Raw genomic sequence first — 16,448 nt, 5'->3', positions numbered from 1 at the left:
GATGACTGAAGCGACTTAGCAGCAGCAGCAGCAGCCAGTACTCTTGCCTGGAAAATTCCACGGACTGAGGAGCCTGGTAGGCTGCAGTCCATGGGGTCACAAAGAGTTGGACACAACTGAATAACTTCACTTTGACTTTCATCAGGTTTTAGACACTTGTTTTTGAGCTGGCTTCTTTTTATATGAAATACTAGCTCTCTGTTGTCCTTGAGAAAACACGTTTAATATTTCCTTTTTCTTTCAGTATTTTAAGAAAATGAGTGACATCTCAATTGACGCAAATCAAATGGACGTTTTTAAAACCTTATGTAAACCCTTTGGTAGTCAACACTATTGATTACTTTTCCATGAAAACTCCTTCCTTCCATTTGCTACATCCCTCTCACTTATAATTCTTACCTGTGTGACTTTTTTTCTCATTCTCTTCTGCTGTTCACATTATTCCTGGATGATTTCATTCATTCTCTGTAGCTTCAGTTACCATATATTAGTGGATGACTTCTAAGTACAGTCAGCCCTCCATATGGGTGGGTTCAGCATCTGGGGATTTAACTAACTTCGGATGGAGAATATTTGGGAAGAAGGTTCCAGAAAGGAGAGTTCCAGGAAGGAAAATTTGAATTTACCTTGGGCTGACAAGTATTTATAGGCATGCTTTTAAAAATTTTGCTCCTCTTTATGTGCTTCACAATATTACATTCTTTACAGATTTAGCTTTTTGACAACCCTGCATTGAGCAAGTCTATTGATGCCATTTTTTAAACTGCGTGTGTTCACTTCATGTCTCTGTGTCACATTTTGGCAATTTTTGCAATATTTCAGACTTTTTCATTATTATGTTTTTTATGATTATTTCTGATCAGTGATCTTTGATTTTACTACTATGAGTGGCTGAAGGCTCAGATAATGGTTAGCATTTCTTCACAAAAAATGTATTTTTAAATTAAGGTGAGTGCATTGATTTTTATTTTTAAAATTTTATTTATTTTATTTATTTTTGGCTGTGCTGGGTCTTCATTGCTGTACAGGCTTTTCTCTAGTTGCATAGAGCAAGGACTACTCTCTAGTGGTATGTAGTGGCTTTGTAGTCTCATTGAGGTGGCTTCTGTTGTTACAGAGCATGGGCTCTAGGGTGTGTGAGTTGCAGCATGTGGGCTCAGTAGTTGCAGCTCCTGGGCTCTAGAACACAGGCTCTGTAGCTGTGGTGCACAGGTTTAGTTGCTTCATGTCATGTGGGATCTCCCCAGATCAGGAATTAAACCCATATCTCCTGCATTGGCAGGCAGATTTTTACCTCTGAGCCACCAGGGAAGCCCCTACATTTTTTTTAGACATAATGCTTAGTAGACTATGGTGTAGTGTAAACATAGCTTTTATATGCCCAGCAGGCTTTCTCTCCTGTTCTGTGTTTCTATTTTTGTGCCAGTACCATACTGTTTTGATTATTGTAGCTTAGTAGTATAGTCTGAAGTCATGGAGCCGGACTCCTCCAGCTCCATTTTTTCTTTCTCATGATTGCTTTGACTCATCTGATTTATTTGTGTGTGTGTGTGTGTGTGTGTGTGTGTGTGTTTCCATACAAATTTAAAATTTTTTTCTAATTTTCTGAAAAATGCCATTGGTAATGTGATAGAGATTTCATTGAATCTGTAAATATCCTTGGGAAGTATAGTCATTTTGACAAATCGATTCTTCCAATCCAAGAACAAGGATTTTCTTGGATTGGAAATGTTTGTGTCATCTTCCATTTCTTTTGTCATGTTTTATAGTTTTGGGGATATAAATCTTTTGCCTTCTTAGATACGTTTATTCCTTTGTGTCTTACTCTTTTTGGTGTGATGGTAAATGGGATTGTTTCTTGAATTTCTCTTTCTTATCTTTTGTTGTTAGTGTATAGAAAAGCAAGAGATTTCTCTGTATGAATTTTGTATCCTACAACGTTACCAGATTCATTGATGAGCTCTAGTAGTTTTCTGGTAGTATCTGTAGGATTTTCTATGTATAGAATCATCTGCAAACAGTGACAGTTTTTCTTTTCCAATTTGGATTCCTTTTATTTCTTTCTCTACTCTGATTGCTGTGGCTAGGACTTGTAAAACTGTGTTCAATAAAAGTGGCAAGAGTGGACATCCTTGTCTTGTTTCTGATCATAGAAGAAATGCTTTCAGTTTTTCACTGTTCAGTACGATGTTAGCTATAGGTTTGTCATTTACAACCTTTGTTATGTTGAGGTAGGTTCCCTCTAAGCCCACTTCTGGGAGTTTATTACCATAAATGGGTGTTGAATTTTGTCAAAAGCTTTTTCTGCATCTGTTGAAATGATCATTTGGTTGTTGTTAATTTTCTTCAACTTATAATGTGATGAATCACATTGATTGATTTGTGGATATTAAAAAATCCTTACATCCCTGGGATAAATCCCACTTAATTGTAGTGTATGATCCTTTTAATATATTGTTAATTTGGTTTACTAGTATTTTGTTTAGGATTTTCTATGTTCATCAGTTATATTGGCTTGTAATTTTCTTTCTTTTTTTTTTTTTTGTGGTATCTTCCTCTGATTTTGGTATCAAGTAGATGGTGGCCTCATAGAATCAGTTTGGAGTGTTCCTTCCTCTGAAATATTTTGGAATAGTTTCAGAAGGATAGGTGTTAACTATTCTCTAAATGTTTGGTAGAATTCACCTATGAAGCCGTATGTTCCTGGACTTTTGTTTGTTGGAAGTTTTAAAATTACAGTTTCAATTTCAGTACTTGTGATTGGTGTATTCATATTTTTTATTTCTTCCTGGTTCAGTCTCAGAAGATTGTACCTTTCTAAGAAATTGCTCATGTATTCAAAGTTGCCCATGTTATTGGCTTATAGTTGCTTGTAGTAATCTCTTATGATCCTTTATATTTATGTGGTATCCCTTGTAACTTCTCCTTTTTCATTTCTAATTTTATTGATTTGAGTCCTCTTCCTTTTTTCTTGATGAATCTGGCAGTAAGTTTATCAGTTTCCTTTATCTTTTAAAAAAACTGGATTTTAGTTTTGTTTGTTTTTAGATTTTAGTTTAGTTTAGTTTTTGCTATTTTTTGTCTCTATTTCATTTATTTCTGCTCAGATCTTTTAAAAGAAACTTTTTATTTTGTATTAGACTATAGCATATTAACAATGTTGTGATAGATTCAGGCGAATAGTGAAGGGACTCAGCCATACATATACATTTATCCATTTTCCCCAAACTCCATTCCCATCCAGGCTGTGACATAACATTGAGTTTCTGCTCTGATCTTTGTGATTTCTTTCCTTCTACTAAGTTTGGATTTTGTTTGTTCTTCTTTCTCTAGTGACTTTAGGTGTAAGGTTAGGTTCCTTATTTGAAATTTTCCTTATATCCTGAAGTTAAGATTGTATTAAAAGCAGAGACGTTACTTTGCTGACAAAGGTCCATATAGTCGAAGCTGTGGTTTTTCCAGTAGTCATTAATGGGATGTGAGAGTTGGACCATAAAGAAGGCTGAACACCAAAGAATTGATGCTTTTGAGCTGTGGTGTTGAAGACTCTTGAGAGTCCCTTGGACTGCAAGGAGATCAAACCAGTCAATCTTAAAGGAAACCAACCCTGAATATTCATTGGAAGGACTGATGCTGGAGCTGAAGCTCCAATACTTTGGCCACCTGATGTGAAGAACTGACTCACAAAAAGACCCTGATGCTGGGAAAGATTGAAGGTAGGAGGGGAAGGGGATGACAGAGGTTGAGATAGTTGGATGGCATCACTGACTCAATGAATATGGGTTTGAGCAAGCTCTGGGAGATGATGATGGACAGCGAAGCCTGGCACACTGCAGTCCATGGGGTTGCAAAGAGTCGGACACAACTGAGTGACTGAACGACAACAACAAGACTGTGTTACTATAAACTTCCCTTTTAGAACTGTCTTTGCTGTATCCCATGGGTTTTGGATCCTGTGTTTTCATTTTCATTCATTTTCATTTTATTTCTTCTTTGATTTATTCAGTGATACATTGATTGTTTAGTAACATATGGTTTGGTCTCCATAAGTTTGTGTTTTTTACAGTTTTTTTCTTGTAGTTGACTTTTAATCTCATAGCACTGTGGTCAGAGAAGATGCTTGATATTATTTCAGTTTTCTTAAATTTACTTAGGCTGGCCTAGTGGCCCAGCTTGTGATCTATCCTGGAGAATGTTCCATGTGCACTTAAGAAGAATGTGTATTCTTCTGCTTTCAGATGTAATGTACTATAAATATCAACTAAGCCCAATGGTCTAATCTGTCTATTAAGACCTTTGTTTCCTTATTGATTTTCTGTCCATTGATGTAAAGGGATTGTTAAAAGTCCCCCACTATTATTGTATTACTGTTGATTTCAGCTTTTATGACTGTTAGGATTTGCTTTCTCTGTTGAGGTGCTTTTATGTTGGGTGCATATATATTTAGAAAGCTGAGACCTGGTGGCTTAGTCAGTAAAGAATCCTCCTGCAATGCAGGATACCTGGGTCAATCCCTGGATTGGGAAGATCCCCTGGAGAAGGAAATGGCAACACACTTCAATATTCTTGCCTGGGAAATCCCATGGACAAAGGAGCCTGGTAGGCTACAGTCCATGGGGTCCATATTTACAATTGTAATGTCTCCTTGGATTGATCCCTTGATTATTATGTAGTATCCATCATTGTCTCTTAAAACAGTCTTTATTTTATTTATTTTAAAAATTGTTTTTTGTTTATTTGACTGCATCAGGTCCTAGTTGCAGCACTTGGGATGTTCGTTCCATCATGCAGTATCTCTTGCTGTGGTGCATGGACTCTCGAGTTGCCCCGTACGGGCAGTAGTTGCAGTGTGTGGGCTTAGTTGCTCTGTAGCATGTAGGGTCCTAGTTCCCCAACCAGGGTCTGAACCCACATCCCTTGGATTGCAGATGGATTCTTAAACACTGGACCACCAGCAAAGTCCTGGCATACGTATAGTTTTTATTTACTTGTGGTATATTAATTCTATTTTTGCCTCTGTATTAAGAAAGTGATGAAGTATAAAACTTAATGTCTATGGAATATGGCTTTTAACTCTGAAGAGTATCCATATCAGCAAGGTGGATTAATTTAGCCAATTTATATACCATCTTCTACTTAAAATGTCAATTTTGGTATAAATGGAATCATCAAAACTTTTATGGAAAAATATTATTTGCCTTTTTTATATTCTTTGGTTTCATTTTAGCCAAGATGTTTGCTGAAGTTTGAATAAATTTACCTCTCCAAACCTACCCATTGGGAAAGAGATGGTGCTACTTCACCAGTGATGCCTCATGAAGCCAGGTTAAGAAATCTCATGTAAGAAAAAGTTATTTCAGCAGCTGATACCGAAACAAAATAGAAAATGTAATTTTAATCAGTTGAGAGTTTTAGCAATTACCTTACTATTAGTTTGTGATCTACTTTTATTTTCTGGTCCTCTTTATGTTGATATTATAGAAATAGTCATTAAGGAAGGTAACGAACAACTTCAGGTGCAGCATCAGCAAGCTTTCATGGTAAAACTCCAGTTATGTTGCATTCAATATACTGCCTATTCAATGGCTTAACAGATCATGATCTTTGTGAATTAAATGGATGCCCCTTGGATCCTGATGGCTCTTTCATTCTTAATAGATCAGAAAAGTATAGTAGCCTTATGTTAAAAAAAAAATTACACAATTAGCATTAGATTTATATTATGAAAGTTGAAATTAAAATGTAAGCCTTTATACAGATTAACCTGAAAGTGGCATTTGAATTATTTAGGAGGGTGACGGCTGAATTTACATAACAAGGTTTTATTCAACTGCATATACTATGCACTAGAAATTTGGTTAGTTGTATGTTTCTGTGGAGCAGTTTTGCAAAATGAAGTTTATAAAGTTCAAGAGTTGATGTTTCAGTGAGCCTATGTGATGACATTAAATTAAGATGCAGCTTTCACTGTTCTTTCTACTTCAAATATCTTCTGGATTTTATGGCTGTAACTCTTAATTTGTCTATGTAGGTTGTGATTGCTCAAGAGAAAATGGCAACACAGTCTATGTGTTTGCCAAAAAGGATTCTAAATATATCTACACAGGATAGTGTGGATCATGTCTGGAGATGTGGAAGTATCTCTGCAGAGGAGTGGGCCTGATTCCCTAGGGCTACATTACCGCACCTGTTTGTTTGTTAAGCTGTTCAAGGAGTCTTACTGGATTGTCTGGTTTCCCTTAGAGGCCCACCTACCCATGAATGCTCACACCAAGGCCCTACACTCATCTTGGTCCTCCTCAACTCCTTGCCTTTTTTCTGTAAGGCATGGTCCTCTTACTTCCTTGTGGCCTGTGACACTAGTTTATAATAAACTCTTAAGAGAATATAAATGCAAAAGGACTTCCCAGGTGGCACAGTAGAATCTGCCTGCCAATGCAGGAGACGGGATTAGATCTCTGGGTCAGGAAGATCCCCTGGAGTAGAAAATGGCAACCTACTGCAGTATTCTTGCCTTGGAAATGCCATGGACAGAGGAGCCTGGTGGGCAACATGGGGTTCCAAACAGTCCTCAGACGACTGATCAACACACACAAATGCAAAAAAAAAATCTTCCCTTGTTTTTATCTTGAATGTTTTGAAACACTGAAATTTTTGAAAAGGATAGACTTTTTTTTTTGGTAGACTATCCTTCAATTTGGATTTTTCTAAAATTTCTTCATGATTATATTCAATTTATGCCAGTTCTTAGCAGAACAAATCTAGAGGTCGTATTGTGTGCTTCCCAGGACATCATATCAGGAGTCACATGATGTCGTTATGTCCCATCATTGGTAATGTTAACTTCACAGTGGCAGCTATTAGGTTCCTCCACTGTAAAGTTACTATTTTTGTGCAAAGTTTTATTGAGTCTAGATAAATATGCATTTCCTTATCAGTCTTTTCCATTGATGATCTTTGTCTGAGGCGTAATTGATATTCATCAATGGAAAAGATTGATGAGAAAATGCATATTTATCTAGACTCAAAGCTGGGCTGGATGAAGCACAAGCTGAAATCAAGATTGCTGGGAGGAATATCAGTAACCTCAGATATTCAGATGACACCACCCTTATGGCAGAAAGTGAAGAGGAACTAAAAAGCCTCTTGATAAAAGTGGAAGAGGAGAGTGAAAAAGTTGGCTTAAAGCTCAACATTCAGAAAACTAAGATCATGACATCCAGTCCCATCACTTCATGCAACTAGATGGGGAAACAATGGAAACAGTGACAGACTTTATTTTCTTGGACTCCAAAATCACTGCAGATGGTGACTGCAGCCATGAAATTAAAAGATGCTTGCTCCTTGGAAGAAAAGCTATGACCAACCTAGATAGCATATTAAAAAGCAGAGACATTACTTTGCAGAAAGGTCCATATGGTCAAAGCTGTGGTTTTTCCAGTAGTCATGTATGGATGTGAGAGTTGGACCATAAAGAAAGCTGAGAACCAAAGAATTGATGCTTTTGAACTGTGGTGTTGGAGAAGACTCTTGAGAGTCCCTTGAACTGCAAGATCCAACCAGTCCATCCTAAAGGAGATCAGTCCTGGGGGTTCATTGGAAGGACTGATGTTGAAGTTGAAACTCAATATTTTGGCCACCTGATGTGAAGAGCTGACTCATTTGAAATCCTTGGTGCTGGGAAAGATTGAGAGCAAGAGGAGAAGGGGACAACAGAGAATGAGATGGTTGGGTGCCATCACCGACTCAATGGACATGAGTTTGGGTAAACTTCAGGAGTTGGTGATGGACAGGGAGGCCTGGCATATTGTGGTCCATGGGGTCACAATGAGTCGGACACAATTGAGCAACTGAACTGAACTGAACTGAATAAAACTTTGCACAAAAGTAGTAACTTTATTTTACAGTGGAGGAACCGAACAGCTGCCACTGTGAAGAAATTTCTCCTCTCCCTGTGGCTGAGTATGTATAGATGCAAAAAAAATTTCTTGTTAACCTTTAGTTATAGCTTATGATAAAGCTACTAAGTAAAAAATGCTTTTGGTTTTACATTTTAGTGCAATCAAGATTTTTGTTAATGGCTGCTGAATTGGAATACATAAACATCTTGAACAGCATATGAACACTCCTTGGAAATTGTGGTATCGGATGGACATCACTGTGTCTCAAGTAAGAGTCTTTAATTAATTAAGATCTGTGGGATTTCCAAACACGGCATAAGACTGGTGAAAGTTATCCTTTTATTTGTATCTTTCTTAAACTGGTTTCCTTTGAATTGTAAAATATAGTCAAAAGTTTAAGTGATATTTTGAGCTAAATTTAATTATAAGATATTGCTTGCTTTATTGCTTGAGATATATGCATCTGAAATTTTGACATGTAATTTATGTTATTAAATTATATTTTAGAAGTCAAATTATATTTTAAAGTAAAAAATTCTTTTGAGAATCTTTTTGTAAAGCTGACAACAATATTTTAAAAAAAGGAATGAGGAACTTCCCTCGTAATCCAGTGGTTAAGAATCTGCAGAGGGTGCAGGTTCGATCCCTGGTTGAGGAACTAAGATCCTGCATGCAGCACAGCTTAGCCAAAAACTTTTTTAAAAAAGAGAGAGAAACAGAGAAGAATGGATGAGCATTCTATGATTTCCCCTTTGTCTTATTCCAGAGATTCATTCATGAAATGTCATACACTTCTAGATTTTCTCATGTTTAGATAGCTGTTAAAGTACCCTGGGATTAGGGTGAATTTTTTTTAATCATTAAAATAGAATATGAGTTCTATTCCTCCCCAAAACAGGGCTTTTGCTTTTAGCATACTGTATTAAGGGGTAGGGCTCAGGCTTTTGATTCTCTCAAATACGCATCTTGGAGTCTGTTTTGGTGAAAATGGGTTTAGAGAGAAACTGTAACACACTTTAGCCAGAGCTGGTCTTCTGTCTATGTAGCAAAGAAGAGAATTGAGATTTGGCTGCTCCAGGTCTTGCTCCAGTGGATGATAGACCCTGAGTTTTGACCTGAGTGTTTTCATAGCTTGAAGTTCAGGAGCAGCATGCTTCACTTGCAGGGATAAGAGAAAGCCTGACAACCAACAGGCTGTGTTTTTATGACTGAGAACTTACTGTTAATGTGTGTATTTCTGAAGAGAACTGCCTTCAGCTTTTCTGTGTTCTCTAGGGTAAAATTATGTTCTTCATATTGTTTTAGGCCTCTTTACCTTTCCATGGGCAAATTCCCTCAACCTGGAATGCTTGTGCAACCTATTTCCCATGCCTCCTCAAAAATGGGTAATAGGAAGAGGGATGCTTATTACTTTTTTCAGATAAATCTCACTTATTCTGCAAAACTTTAGTATTGATTCTTGTCTTCTTCAGTATACTTTACCTGACCCCCCAGTTTGATTTAGATCAGAGATTGGCAAACGTTTTCTGTGAAGGATCAGATATTAAATATTTTAGTCTTTGTTTACCTTACAGTGTCTGTTGTGTATTCAGCCCTGCCATTGTAGCGAAAAGCAGCCACAGACAATACAGAAATCAATAAAACTTTATTTACAAAAGTAGGTGGCAGATGAAGGCAGATTTGGCTTGCAGGCTATTCTCTGAGCCCCTGATTTGGACCTATCTCTGTGACTGTATATGGCATATTTTCCTTAAATAAATTCTGACAGAATGTGTAAACCAGATGGTAATTATTGGTATATATGCCTACTTCACTCACTATACTATTCACTTCTTGGAGGCAGGGAATGTGTCCTAAAAGGACTTTGTATTTTCAGCTCTGAGCATGGTGCCTGACACGTAGTGTCTGACAGTGAGTGTTTGTTGAACCTATAAATGGACCCTGTGTCCTTGGACTGGGCTCTTTAATCTCCTGTTGAAGAGCGTTAGGAGACTCTTAAGTAGGAATATTGTGTTTATTTTTCATGAGTCTAGTACTTTTCTCCTTCTTCATATTTTCTGATAACCAGAGGTCCTCATTTTGCTCGTTTCTAATAGACTTTCCTGTCAATAGTCCTTTCTAGACCTACTGAAACTCATGTATTTCCTTTGGAGCACATGATACTGTTTAGTCTTCAAGGAGAACACAGCTCACTTTATTTCTTCCTGTTAAGACAACAGTTATATTCTATGATGCTTTTGAACTGTGGTGTTGGAGAAGACTCCTGAGAGTCCCTTGGACTGCAAGGAGATCCAACCAATCCATTCTGAAGGAGCTTAGCCCTGGGTGTTCTTTGGAGGGAATGATGCTGAAGCTGAAGCTCCAGTACTTTGGCTACCTCATGCGAAGAGTTGACTCATTGGAAAAGACTCTGATGCTGGGAGGGATTGGGGGCAGGAGGAGAAGGGGACGACAGAGGATGAGATGGCTGGATGGCATCACTGACTCGATGGACGTGAGTTTGAGTGAACTCCGGGAGTTGGTGATGGACAGGGAGGCCTGGCGTGCTGCGATTCATGGGATCGCAGAGTCAGACACGACTGAGCGACTGAACTGGACTGAACTGAACATAATATTCTATGTTCTATTCTGAGTTCTCTAAGGATTCAAAGCAGGCATTTGAGAATGCCACTCATGCTGTTTTGGCTCCCAGTGTTTCACCTTAGGTTGTTTTCTATGGACAGCAAGGGGGATAAGAATGTAGCACATTTTCTGTTTCTTGACTTTGGACTCTGTGGGAGAACTTGATGTTTTTGATCAAGCTTTTTTGATTTACTGCTGTTTTTAAACTTACTAATCCAAGTCTTTTCCTAATAAACCTGATCTTTTTAAAATAAAAGTATCCAGATGTGACTTTACTTTTTTAAAGTACTATTGTGGGAAAATGCTATTTTTCCATTTTCCAACTAACTGGCAGTTCATTTCTTAGTTGACTTCCAAGATTATATATTAGATATAAATAATTCACTGGAAATTCTTATTTGTTTACTTTTTGACTTATATCTTTATGTATGCATGCATTCGTGCTAAGTTGCTTCAGTCGTTTCTGACTCTTTGCAACCCTATGGACTTTTAGCCCTCCAGCCTCCTCTATCCATGGAATTCTTCTGGCAAGAATACTGGAGTGGATTGCCATGCTCTCCTCCAGGGGATCTTCCCGATCCAGGGATCGAACTGGTATCTCTTAAGTCTCTTGCATTGGCAGGCAGATTCTTTACCACTAGTGCTGCCTTGGAAGCCCATCTTTATATACAGATACTTCAAAATCTGAAGTGCTTTTAATAATTATTATGTCCTCTATTGCAAATTTTCATGGAATGTATTTTTAAGTGCTTCTCAGTAGAAATAAAATTTAAGTTACATAAGCAATTAAAATTTTTCTAGTTAGCCATATTAAACTAAAAAAGAGATAGAGGAAAATAAATAATATTTTTATTTGATATGATAATCCAAAATATTTTAATTTCAACATATAATCAATGTAAAATTATTAATGAGATTTTATATAATTTGTGTGTATGTGATATATCTTTGAAGCCCAGTGTGTAGTTTATACCAACAACATAATTCATTTCAGAATGGCCATATTTCAGGTACCCAGTGATGACCTGGCTAGTGACTGCTCTGTTAGACAGCTTAACTGTAGACCATTTGTCTGATAGGCGATTGTGACTGGGAGTTAAATTATAGGCTTATAACTGGGAAAGCCTGATCAAGGCAGAGTGATATAGGGCTGGATATTGAAAAATTACAGAGTGAAGTATGTATAATTATCAAAGAGGCAAAATAAGAAATTGTCATATACAGTTAACCCTTAAGCGACACAGGTTTATATTACATGGTTTCACTTATATGTGGATTTTTTTTTTTTTTTTTTGCCACACCACGTGGCATACGAGATCTGACCAGGGATTGATCCTGTGCCTCCTGCAGTGGCAGCGTGGAGTCTTAATCACTGGACTGCCAGGGAAGTCCCATATATGGATTATTCTCAATAAACACATTAGAAAATTATTTGGAGATTTGGAACCATTTGAAAAACATAACAGAATAGCCATGTAACCTAGAAATATTGAAAAAAATAAGAAAGATATGTCATGAATATATAAAATATATTTAGATACTAGTTTATTTGATCATTTTCTACCATAAAATATATAGTAATCTATTTTAAGAAGTTAAAATTTACCAAAATGGGTGCAACGACTTATAGATAGTTCATGATCCATTTGCCATCAAGCAAAATGTAAACATGTAATGATGCAATATTGAATCATAACTGCATAAAATTAAATGTCATGTACTCTTATAATTAATCTTTTAGTATTGTGGTAAGCTCAAGTGTGTTTTGTTGTTTGTTGCTGTTTAGTTGCTAAATCATGTTCAACTCTTTTGCAACCCATGGACTGCACCCCAGGAGGCTGCTCTGTCTATGGGATTCTTCAGGCAAGAATACTGGAGTGGGTTCCATGCCCTCCTCCAGGGGATCTTCCCAACCCAGGGATAGAACCCATGTCTCTTAAGAGTCCCCTGGCAGGCAGATGCTTTACCACCAGCACCACCTGGGAAGCCCAGCCAATAGGTATGGGTATAACTCACATGAACTCAAGCTCTTCAGAGCATTCAGTGGGCATAACAACCCACTCCAGTATTCTTGCCTGAAGAATCCCATGGACAGAGCAGCCTCCTGGGGTGCCATTTCTTCCTCTGGGGATATCCGCTTAAAATGCCATGAGACGCTAATCATTTCCATGTGAGCACTTCATCTTTCCAGTAAATTGCATATCACAGTAAAAAGTGAGCTCTTGCAGTTCTTATATATTTTTCTTTGTGTTTAATGCAACACTGTAAACCTTGAATAACACCATGAGACCAATATGAAGTGCCACTAGTGATTCTAGAAATGCTCACATGAAGCAGAGAAAAGTCATGACATTTCAAGGAAGAGCTGAATTGCTTGATGTATACTGTAGATTGAGGTCTGCAGCTGCAGTTGCCAGCCATTTCAAGATAAATGAATCCAGCATAAACACCATTGTAAAAAAAAAAAATGAAAGGAAATATGTGAAAACATCATTATACCTATGCCAGCATGCATGAAAATGTACCTTTTTTGAAATAACTTTTTATCTTATATCAACAATGCAGCTTTTATGTGGGTGTAGAATTACTATAAGAAAAACATACCTACTAATATGATTTGAGAAAAAGCAGTCATTATTATATGATGACTTAAATGGAAAGTGAAGGATCTTAATGCCACCAAGGGTTGATTTGATCATTTTAGAAAGGGGTTTGACTTAAAACATGTCAAGATAACAGGAGCAGCAGCTTCTGCTGACCAAGAAGCAGCAGATAAGTTCCCAGGCACCATTAAGAAAATCATCGAGAAGGAACAATAACAGGCTAAACAGGTTTTTAATGTAGACAAAAAGAGCACTGTTCTCGGTGGAGGGGGGCTGGGGGGAATGCCACAAAGGACATTTACCAGTAAGGAAGGGAAGCGAGTACTAGTTTTAATTCAGGAAGGGATAGGCTAACTCTCCTGTTATGCACAAATGCAGTGGGTTTTAGGATAAGGACTGCCCTTATCTATAAGATCCCTGGGTTGGGAAGATCCTCTGGAGAAGGAAACGGCAACCCACTCCAGTACTCTTGCCTGGAATACCCCATGGATGGAGGAGCGTGGTAGGCTACAGTCCTTGGGGTCGAAAAGAGTTAGACAGGACTGAGCGACTTCACTTTACCTATAAAGCTGCTGACCCACAAGCCTTGAAGGGGAAAGATAAAACACCAGCTGCCAGTGTTTTGGTTGTACTGCAACAAGGAAGCCTGGATAATGAGAACCCTTTTCTTAAATTGGTTCCACTGATGCTTTGTCCTGGAAGTCAGTAATTACATTGCAAGTAAAGAACTGCCTTTTAAAGGTTTCTTTTTACTGGACAGTACCCCTGGCCACCCAGAACCCCATGAATTCAACACTGAAGGTATTGAAGTGATAGCTACCTCCAAATACAACATCTATAATTCATCCTCTAGATCAGGGAGTCATAGGGACCATTATGGCTCATTACACGTAGTACTCTATGTAAAGGATTATCAGTGCTATGGGAGAGAACTCCATGGAAAGATCATGGAAATCTGGAAGGACTACACGATTGAAGATGCCATCATCATAGGAAAAGCTGTGAAGACCGTCAAGCCCAAAGCAATAAATTCTTGCTGAGAAAACTGTGTCCAGATGTTGTGTATGACTTCACAGGATATACAACAGAACCAGTCAAGGAAATCATGAAGGACATTTTGGATAATGGCAAAAAAGCTGGGGGTGAAGGGTTTCAAGATAGGGATCTTAGAGAAATTCAAGAGCTAATAGGCACGATACAAGAGGAATTAGCAAGAGATGACTTGGACAGAGTGCTTCTGAACCAGTGCCACATGATGAGGAGAAAGACATGGAAGAAGGAAGAAGCAGAGCCAGGAAATAAACTGACATTAGACTAACTAGGAAGAGAGTTCTGATCGTTAAAAACTGCTAAGACTTCTTTTACAGCATGGACCTTTCTATGCTACTGGTGCTGAAACTAAAGCACACAGTGGAAGGATTTGTACTTTATAGAAACATTTATAGAAAAATTAAAAAGCAAAAAAGTCAGAAATTAGGATGTATTTCCATCAAGTTACACCCAGTGTGCCTGCCTCTCCTGCCTCCCCTCTCATACCTGGGACAGCAAAACCAATCCCTCCTCTTCCTCCTCCTCAGCCTAGTTGATATGAATCAAAGACACCTAGGATAAAGACCTTTGTGATGGTCCACTTCCACCTAATGAATAGTAGATAATCATCATGTCCTACAGTTAATCAACCTATCTGTTATGTATGTCTGTGAGTTCTTGTATGAAAGTCTAATAACTACTACAAGAACTGTATGAGATGTTGTGTCGTCACCATCATCATCACCTAAGGATTCACCATATAGAACATCATGTGCAAGACTTGTGTTGAAGTGGATAGCCTACCTTATATAGGAATAAGGTAAGTGGCATTTAATATTAATGATGTGTTAGTTTTTCCTGCTACTACTACTGCTAAGTCGCTTCAGTCATGTCTGACTCTGTGGGACCCCATAGACGGCAGCCCACCAGGCTCCCCCATCCCTGGGATTCTCCAGGCAAGAACACTGGAGTGGGTTGCCATTTCCTTCTCCAGTGCATGAAAGGAAAAGTGAAAGTGAAGTCAGTCAGTGGTTTTCTACTCTTAGCGACCCCATGGACTGCAGCCTACCAGGCTCCTCCGCCCATGGGATTTTCCAGGCAAGAGTACTGGAGTGGGTTGCCATTGCCTTCTCCTTAGTTTTCCTACTGCTTTATAAATTTGCTTTCAAAGAATTACATTATCATACAGTATGCGTTTCTCTCCTTTGCAATTGGAGAACCTGTGTATCAGCCTACTGTCATAGGTAGGTGGATTTTTTTTAATGTTTAACAGTGTTTCCAACATTGTATTATGAGTATGACTGTAATACTGTATGCCATAAAAGCTTTATAAGGATTCATTCACTGTGTCTAAGCTAGGCCACTGTGAAACAATTATATCAATTACACTAAGCTTACCATAAAGTAATCATATTGCTGCTGCTTCATTATCAATGCATGAGTCTTTATATCTGTGAATATATAATATATAAATGTGAATTTGTTTTTCATGTTGTCTTTCATTTGTAATGTCTAGAATTAATAATTCATATTGTATCTACAGTGTTTTATCTCATATGCATAGTATGGATATAGGTGCTGATAGATAATTAATCTTGTAAACAGATGACATTAACTTGTGGTATCAGTATTGATAGTCTCTAGTTTATTAAAAGAGTACAGTCAGTCAGTTCAGTCGCTCAGTCATGTCCGACTCTGCGACCCCATGGACTGCAGCATGCCAGGCTTCTCTGTCCATCACCAACTTCCAGAGTTTGCTCAAACTCATGTCCATCGAGTCGGTGATGCCATGCAATCATCTCATATTCTGTTGTTCCCTTCTCCTCCTACCTTAAATCTTTTCCAATGAGTCAGTTCTTTGCATCAGGTAGCCAAAGTATTGGAACTTCAGCTTCAGCATTAGTCCTTCCAATGAATATTCAGTACCAATTTCCTTTAGGATTGACTAGTTAGATCTCCTTGCAGTCCATGGGACTCTCAAGAGTCTTCTCCAGTACCACAGTTCAAAAGCATCAATTCTTCGGCGCTCAGCTTTATTTATGGTCCAACTCTCACATTCACACATGACTACTGGAAAAACCACAGCTTTGACTATATGGACCTTTCTGTAAAGAAATGTCTCTGCCTTTTAATATGCTGTCGAGATTAGTCATAGCTTTTCTTCCAAGGAGCAAGCATCTTTTAATTTCATGGCTGCAATCACCATCTGCAGTGATTTTGGAGCCCCCAAAAATAAAGTCTGACACTGTTTCCCCATCTATTTCCCATGAAGTGATGGGACCAGATGCCATGA

At 38.0% G+C, this 16,448-nt stretch overlaps 1 long non-coding RNA gene across 3 annotated transcripts in view; it reads left to right on the top strand.

Moving 5' to 3' along the window:
- Positions 1–16,448, top strand: part of LOC105002819 — a 74,591-nt gene that overhangs the window by 2,244 nt on the left and 55,899 nt on the right. The window contains exons 2-4 of one of the 3 annotated variants that reach the window (XR_827032.1): positions 5,228–5,340; positions 8,058–8,169; positions 11,017–11,048. This is a non-coding gene — a long non-coding RNA (uncharacterized LOC105002819). Of the gene's footprint in view, positions 1–5,227; positions 5,341–8,057; positions 8,320–11,016; positions 11,049–16,448 lie in introns of those variants that run through there. The other 2 variants (XR_827031.1, XR_827030.1) reach the window with 2 other exon arrangements.

The sequence above is a fragment of the Bison bison genome, unplaced genomic scaffold (assembly GCF_000754665.1).
Source record: "Bison bison bison isolate TAMUID 2011002044 unplaced genomic scaffold, Bison_UMD1.0 scf7180017864458, whole genome shotgun sequence".
In the NCBI taxonomy this organism is placed as follows: domain Eukaryota; kingdom Metazoa; phylum Chordata; class Mammalia; order Artiodactyla; family Bovidae; genus Bison; species Bison bison.
This window is presented reverse-complemented; position numbering and strand designations above follow the sequence as displayed.